Source organism: Triticum dicoccoides, chromosome 1B (assembly GCF_002162155.2).
Source record: "Triticum dicoccoides isolate Atlit2015 ecotype Zavitan chromosome 1B, WEW_v2.0, whole genome shotgun sequence".
NCBI classification, from domain to species: Eukaryota; Viridiplantae; Streptophyta; class Magnoliopsida; order Poales; family Poaceae; genus Triticum; species Triticum dicoccoides.
In genome coordinates, this window is record NC_041381.1 from 455,238,686 (window position 1) to 455,247,124 (window position 8,439).

Consider the following 8,439-nt stretch of genomic DNA (forward strand, 5'->3'; position numbering starts at 1 on the left):
TTCTTCGCTCCGGCGATGAGCAGCCTGTTCGGCTCTTAACTCTTCGACCAACTTCAGAGCGGCCGCATCACTTATTCGGGCTTGCTCCTTGGCTCGAGCAAGCTCCGCCCGAAGGGTCTCCACGACAGCAGCTCCATCTGCAGTCACAGCATATTATAGATACTAGCATCATGCTCCTCTTAAACATTTGCTGACAAGCCGAAAATACATACCCTGGGCCTCGTCAAGCCGCTTGTTAACCAGCGCGATGTCGGCATCGGCCACGTCCAGCTGTCGCTTTAGTTCGGCAAAATCAGCGGATCATTCGGCCACCGGACCCTCAGCCACCTGCACATAAAGCAGAGCGCTTATTACCAAAGATTATGATCCTCTGTTCTCCATGTTGATGGCAACTAGAGTCTCAGGGGCTACTATCTATGCAGAGCACGCTTCGCATGTGCGGTACCATCAAAAATACATTTTTTTGCGTACCTCAAAGCCTCTCAGCAGACTCGTAAAAGCTTCATTAGGGCACGATGTGTCTCTGAGATGGCCGCCTGCTCTAGAAGGACCATTAGTGTGTCCGGCTGTGTGCCGGATAGCCCCGGACTTCTCCTGAAGCTCTCTTTGGGAGCCGGATATCCCAGACTCTGGGCAGCCGAAGTATCAACTTCTGGCCTTGGTAGATTAGGAGAAACCATCTGTGACAACACCTCAGGGTCATCCGCCCCGTGTGACGGGGAAGCAGGGGGAGGCGTCTCGCTCTCCATCATCTCCGGAGGAAGATCCCCTGAGGACAAACTCTATGGAGAAGGGCTATGAGCCGGACTGCAACAAATATGTTTCGGTCATTATCCTCAGAGACAAAACGGGGTATATTTACCGAAGTACTCTTTTACTTACGGCTCGGTGGAAGGCCGGCCCCCTTGCGAGGTCTCCTTCCCTTGTTTAGAAGCCTCCGTCTCCAAATCTTCGGAGGCTGCCCTTTTCTTACCTTGAGGAGAGGGGATTTTAGATTCCCCTCCCCGTTTATCCTCCTTCGCGGAGGCTCTTGCTCCTCCGATTTGGATGTGTAGAAAGTGAGGCCCGCCTGTGGCTTCTCTATTCCTCCCCTTGTATTCTCCCGATGGCACCTGATACGGCGCGCGCTCGAGCATCCTGGTCAACAAAGGATTCGGCAAGCCTTCGGGAAGAGGGGCCGGACACCTAATCCTCTCCGCCTTCTTCATTCGGCAAGCCTTCGGGAAGAGGGGTCGGACACCTAATCCTCTCCGCCTTCTTCAGCCAGTCCTGGCAGAGAGTAATTTTTTAGAATGATGTCATAATAGACATAAAGGATGGTGTGTTCGGTAGCGGAAGTATTTACCTGGGTATCCGGGCGGTTGCAATTGAGACTCGCGTCCTCGGTGGTGTCCGGACACTTTATTCGTGATCCGAAGAATGACTCGTACATCTCTTTGAGCGTCATGCCGAAGAATTGTTGGACGGTTCACGGTCCTTCCAGGTTGAACTCCCACATACGGAGAGGACGACGTTGGCAGGGCAGGACTCGACGAACCAGCATCACTTGCATTATCTTAACAAGGCTGACCTCCCTCTTGAGAAGGTCTCGGATGCGGCTTTGGAATGTCGGCACGTCATTAACCGGCCCCCGGTCCAGTCCCTTGTTGACCCACGATGCCAGTTGCGGTGGAGGGCCCGGGCGGAACGCTGGAGCAGCCACCCGCTTCGTTCCTCGGGGAGTGGTGATGTAAAACCACTCCCGCTGCCATAAATCAGAAGTCTCCATGAAAGAACCCTTTGGCCATGGGGCGACAGCGTCTTTGCTTATTATAGCCCCTCCGCACTCTACGTGATGCCCGTCAATCACCCTCGGCCTCGCATTGAAGGTCTTGAGCCACATGCCTAAGTGGGGGGTAATGCGGAGAAAGGCTTCGCACACGACGATAAACGACAAGATTTGAAGGATGGAGTCCGGAGCTAGATCGTGGAAATCTAGCCCATAATAGAACGTAAGCCCCCTCACGAAGGGATCAAGACTAAAACCTAGCCCTCGGAGGAAGTGTGAAATAAATACGACACTCTCGTTGGGTTTGGGAGTGGGGATGACCTGCCCTTGAGCAGACAGCCTATGCGGGATTTTGGCGGTGAGATACCTGGCCTCCCTAAGCTTCCGGATGTCCTCCTCTGTGACGGAGGAGGCCATCCACTGGCATTGAAGATTGGATCCGGACATGGTCGAAGGACCAAAGTGCTTTAGCTCGAGCCTTGGGTGTTGGAACTCGAGGCGCAGGAGGGCAGGATCAAGCGTGGGAAGAAAAGGACAAGCCTTGGCCCCTTTATAAAGAGGACGAATATCAAGCGTCCCCCGCGTGACCGTTTGGGACTTGCCTAAAATCCAGGAGTCATATTGAACAAACACGGTTGGGTTACCCACACCCGTATTGATGAGAATCCCGTGATAAGGGGGACACGATCTCTGCTTCGACAAGACGTGCCGATAAAACCGCCTCGCAGCACGTGTAGTGGCTGGTTAGGAGAAACGGTTCGAATAAACACTGGGTCGTGGTGGGACGTCACGCTATGAAAATCTGTCAATGGATTAGATTTGTGGAAAATTATACTCTCTATGATGGTATGTGGAATTTTATTTGCGGAGCCGGACACGATTCTCGTGTTATAAATCTTCTATGGAGTATTCGGAGAAGGAACCCGCATTGCAATGCCGAAGACAATCTGCGCGCCGGACTCATCGTCATTGAAGCCTGGTTCAGGGGCTACTGAGGGAGTCCTGGATTAAGGGGTCCTCGGACAGCCGGACTATAAACTTTGGCCGGACTGGTGGACTATGAAGATACAAGATTGACGACTTTGTCCCGTGTCCGGATGGAACTCTCCTTTGCGTGGAAGGCAAGCTTGGATATTCGGATATGTAGATTTCCTTCTATGTAACCGACTCTGTGTAACCCTAGCCCCCTCCGGTGTCTATATAAACCGGAGGGTTTAGTCCGTAGGACAACGACAATCATAATCATAGGCTAGCTTCTAGGGTTTAGCCTCTACAATCTCGTGGTAGATCAACTCTTGTAATACTCATATCATCAAGATCAATCAAGCAGGAAGTAGGGTATTACCTCCATCGAGAGGGCCCGAACCTGGGTAAAACATCGTGTCCCCTGCCTCATGTTACCATTAGCCTTAGACGCACAGTTCGAGACCCCCTACCCGAGATCCGCCGGTTTTGACACCGACAGCTGGTATGCCAGGTAGCGGTACCGTGGTCAAGGCCAAGGGGTGAGGGTTGGAGAGCTAGTACGAGCTCCCGAGCTCCCGTGAGCAGTTATATGAGTAGGTGCAGGTTGCGATCTAGATCACATGTGGATGTGAGGGTTTGATGTTCTTGCCATGCTTCCCTCGAGTGTTGCTTCGGTTTAGTTCATCGATAGTATGATGTAGCTTTGTTACAAGGTTCTAACAATCGATCGGCTCTGGTTGTTGACAATCTGCTAACAGTTCCTTGAGCTTCATCATAGTTGAGAATAGTGAACCATCGCGTACACAAGAGTGTCGAAGATGGATGATCTTCTAAGGGGTCATGCGTATTACACGAAGTTTAGTATGGGGCTAGAGATTTTAATTAAGTCTCTTCCTTCACTCACCCCGAAACTTAATCTAGCATCAAGAATTATCATCTTATGTTTTGGACGTAGGGAGCTAGTATTATTGTTAAAACCGGTTAACCACATAACTAAAATTTGCTAAAACCGATTAGAGGACGTCTAACTTGGTTTATGTATGAGATGGTTATATGTTGTAATGTTAAGTGGCTACGCGTCACGGCATGATGGCTGGAGCAACGAGATTGCCGCGTTAATGTAAATATCATAGAGATAGCATACAAGTTACAGGTGACAATGGCAAGCGTACACAGAGGACCCCAAGTGGAGAAGGTGTACTAAGGGGCGGGATGAGAAGCTATAATTTCGTGCCACGGTAGAATTTTTAAATTTGCTACCACGGCAACGTTTTCTGAAACGATCGCCATGACAATGTTTTCTAAAATTGCCGCCATGGCAGCGTTTTTGAAATGGTTGCCACGACAACAAAATATTGGTCATCACAACGCTTCAACTGAAGATTGAAGATGGTCATGGAGGATTCCCGGCACCCAGGGCTATAGCATGTCATGCTTTTATGAATTGTATGAGATGTTTATCCCTTTGTTGTTTGCACCCGTTGATTGTGCAGTAGTCAATTATTAGGGTAATCTCTCACAGCTAAAATAAAGATTAAAAGGTGATCTTCCCAGTGTTGCAACCATCTACGACATTCTAGCATCTCAGAGTACATCATGACCACATGACTACAAACGAGATGAGAGGTGTAAGACAGAGATGGTCAAACAATGTATGCAGATAGTACTCAATTATCTTGAAGTTCTAGCAGAATCATTCTGAGCTCGGAGCATCAAGCATTGAAAGATGAACAAGATTGATATTGAGATATGATCGGCAAAAGTTTGCCACCGGTCAAAATTATCGTCATCAATGATGTCCACATCAATGGCTGTGAACTAGATTTAGATCTTGAATCACTCACTATCAATTATGAGATATATTGATTTGAGCGGGAGCACAATTATGTATTTAACCAGTGCAAATTAATTATGAACAATGTCTATGTGCAGTTTGCATTATGATTATAAAATTATGGATCATGGTTCCACCTTTGTTTTTGAAATTGATTGAATGTTATTTATCTAGTTGAATCTTTTATGATTGCGAGGATTGTTCTCTAAGAGTGTCAAGAAGGATTTTGCCCTACTGCATACTTGCAATGTTCTCCTGCTAATGCTATGGATGATGAGACTTACGTCTTTCAATCCGAAAAGCTAAGAATTACATTACGGTCTGCTTGCTTCCAAGAAATCCGAACTTCAAAATGTATGGGATAGTTATGTGATATTCTTGGAATTAAAAATTGTTTTTTGAAACAAACAAACGTTAAAAGATAGATATATAATATCAATGCTTTGCTTGCAAGTTCTAGTGAAGCATTCAACTATGTTTGAGACTAAAATGTGTAAGAACAATAAGAACTCCAATCATGAGTTGATGGTGAGAACTTAAAGAGAAAGAACAAAATCAAATGATGTAATGAGACTTACATGCCTAGCGAAGTTCGGAGCTCACGCCACTCTTAAAAAGTTAGATGATTCTTCGATTGAGTGGGAGAAATATTGAACGTAAAACTATATATAAGAAGTTTAGAGGCGGAAAGGAAAGAAGGCTGAAATGTCCAGCTCAGGTATGAATGTCATATAATTTATAGGATGTAGAGAAAGTCGGTCAAGTAAAATGTGATTCTTGAGAATTGTGATTAAAATTGTTTAACACTAAATTATTCAGGAATTGTAGTTAAAAGTTGATCACAAGGATACCGACTCAATTGCATGTTTTTGCAAATCGATGTAGGAATTACTACGGCCTAATGACCAACAAAATAATGAGGTTAAAATGTGTTGAAAGTTTTGTAAAAGTTATGATACTTTTGCATCAATATATTACCTCTAAATTTATTGTCATGATTCATTTTAGAGTTTTGTACACTCTAGCCCATTGCATAGAAGTTGTAAGGAGGTTGTTCATAAGAGAACAATAGTTGTTTGATATAATGAACAAAAGGACCATACTTCTACTATGAATAGGATGTTAGTTATGAATATTGATGATAGAATTGAACATTCATAACATTAATGCTAAATGTCGCAAGACTAAAAGAATACCATAATGTGTGGCACTGCATTTAGTCTCTTTGGAGAAACTCATTTGAAGAAATTTCATAATGATGGATTTTGGAGTCATATGATTACAAATCATTGCAACTTTCGTCCAAATAGTCAAGTAAACTAAAATATCGTTCACGGGCCATAAAAAACGAGCAACAAAATAATTGGAAATATGCATATTTATGTACCTAGTCCAATAATTGTTATTGCAAACAATGGATTTATCTATCTTCAAGGATGACTAAAGTAGGTATTTATATTTACTAATTGAGACATAAATCTAGATTTTTTAAATGTTTCAAAAAAAATTAAGAACAAAGTAGAAATTATTATAACAAAAGAATTATGTTTCTACAATTAGATTGCAAAAAAGAATATTTGAGTTGCAAATTTAGCAAATGTCTAAGTTGCAAAAAATATTTTATAGCTTGCACCATCTAGAAACAGTATTAAAAGTAGAGTGTTTTGAATAGATGTAATCAAGCTATGTATGACGTGGTGCGATCAAAGATGACATTAATTAGTTCACCAATATACTTTTAAGGTGATGCTTTAGAGACTATAGCTTTTACACTAAAAGAGTGTCATCGAATTTATTATGACAAGGAAATAGAACCACTTTAATATTTCAGTTACAATATAACAAATGAATGTTAAAGTGATTCCCATGAGACAGAAATAGAACTAAGGTTGCATATTTGATACAGTCCAATGTAATATTTTTTATCCAAAGAATGCTAGTAGTAGGGGACCAAAGCCGTTCCAAAGTTGGTGTCACCACAACAAAGCTACAAAGGCAGCAAACTAAAAATTGGATATGAAATTGGAAGAAATTCATTTCGATTTCATATCCTTAATTTTTCTCATTTGATTCTCGGGATTGAAATCTTAAGATTTTTGACAATTTGCGATTGATTTTCAAAATAATTTTTTTATCATTTTCTAACGTGTTTCACGAATCATGTGAATAGTGTTCAAAAAACGAATTCGTGTGAATCAAACAAGTCCTAGAAAATCTCAAACTGTCTTCCTCCACAGCTGCTCAACGACAACAGTTCTAGTTGTCGAAACAACAACGGTTTGCCTTTCTTTACTTCCACATCTCCTCAAAACTTGGCTTAATGGGCCGAAAGGAGCAGCCGAGGCGTCCAAAAGAACGCAATGCGTAATACATATCCATGTCACTTAAGTTATAATTAACTCCCAACAACTCATTATTCAAAATGTGACTCTCTCCAATTTGCTCAAACTCATGAAAAAACCTGTCACAACTGTGGCTACGCTTTTGATTAGGGGTAGAGCAGCGATAAAACAGTTGCAAGCATCCAAATCCATCGGCGAGTGTAGCTCAGATCAGCGCGTCAGTCATGGGAAGCTGTATTCGAGAAACAAAACTGCTACTTCTAGTGTGCTTCATTTTATTAATAATTTATTATGCGAGCCATTAGCTTTTTGTATTAGGGCGTGCGATCCTAGTTATTCGTTTCATTTTAATTAATCAGAAAAGAACGTGGTGCAAGTAATGAAAAAAAGTGCAGTGCTTGCTGCAAGAAACTTGTCTTGGACATGACTATTATCTTCGTTTTTTATTGCAACATAACCTGCCTTTGATTTAACATCAAACAAGCACGATCGTTCCCAAAGACATAATCCCATGAGCACCAAGCCAACAAATTCTTCTTCTCCAGAAGTCAGCAAGTCAAGGAAATAGGAATGTTGGCCAAATCCAGGCCCGCGAGATCAAAGCCCGAAGGCGTCAAGACGAGCAGACATATGCAGACCACCGGTATCGGTACTCTCCGTGCACATTACCATGCTTCCTTCCTCCCTCGATCCAGAGCATCGGCTTGTTGTGCACGGCACAGATTCAAACTAGAAATAAAGATGCAAACAGAAGGAATAAGAAACATTTTCGGTTGATCAGATAATTGTAGTCTGTATTTTGGTCAACACAACAGTCAAGTTTCTGTACAGGTTTATCCTCACATCAACCAAAGCAAAGAATAATCGCCTTTGAAGCGAGATACAAGCAAACTTCACAGGGAGAACCGAAAGCGGAAAAGAACCAGTAAAAAAACAGTGTATTGGGTAGGCTCAGAAGGATCCATTGGTTTCTCTCAATCAGGAGGAGGGAAACTAAGTTCCCGTCCCTCAGAAAATCCCTTTACCGTTGCGCATCACAGCCGCCAACAAGACTGAGCAAAAATAAGAGGCAAGAAGGAAACGACGAGCAAAAACAAGCAAAAATTGTAGCGCAGGGGCTACAAGAAGAGACGCATCGTGCTCATGGGGGAGGGGACGGCGGCGCAAGGGGAGGAAGTTGGTCGGCCGATAGGTTAGACTGTGAGGTAAGGAACCTTCTGCATATATAGGAGAGACTGGGGGGCTAGGGTTTGGATGGTTCGGGCCTATTTGGGCTTCACCTTCTGCTTTGTGAAGGCCCATTCTATCCGGTTTGGATGGTCCGGGCCTATTTGGGTTTGGATGGTTCCGCTAAAAAGAAAAACAGTGTGAAGAGGAGGCAAAAAAATAAAAAAGATGCATTGGTCCCGTCTTCCTCTCTTTGTCGAAGTGAAAAAAATCTAGCTGTTTGCCACATCTCCTTGTCGTCTCTACTTCGGGCTGGGAGCAGCTAAAAATACACTTAGACTAGAAAAAGCTAAAAATACACT

At 43.5% G+C, this 8,439-nt stretch overlaps 3 non-coding genes across 3 annotated transcripts; all 3 read right to left on the reverse strand.

The window, feature by feature from the left end:
- Positions 1 to 7,478: 7,478 nt before the first annotated feature.
- On the reverse strand, positions 7,479 to 7,595 carry LOC119351088. Its single transcript, XR_005169628.1, has one exon. It is a non-coding gene; the product is annotated as a small nucleolar RNA snoR100 (small nucleolar RNA).
- An 86-nt stretch (positions 7,596 to 7,681) lies between these two features.
- Positions 7,682 to 7,760, reverse strand: LOC119351617. The gene has a single exon (XR_005170059.1). It is a non-coding gene; the product is annotated as a small nucleolar RNA Z155 (small nucleolar RNA).
- Positions 7,761 to 7,853: 93 nt separating this feature from the next.
- On the reverse strand, positions 7,854 to 7,957 carry LOC119351566. Its single transcript, XR_005170042.1, has one exon. It is a non-coding gene; the product is annotated as a small nucleolar RNA R41 (small nucleolar RNA).
- Between the last annotated feature and the right edge of the window lie 482 nt (positions 7,958 to 8,439).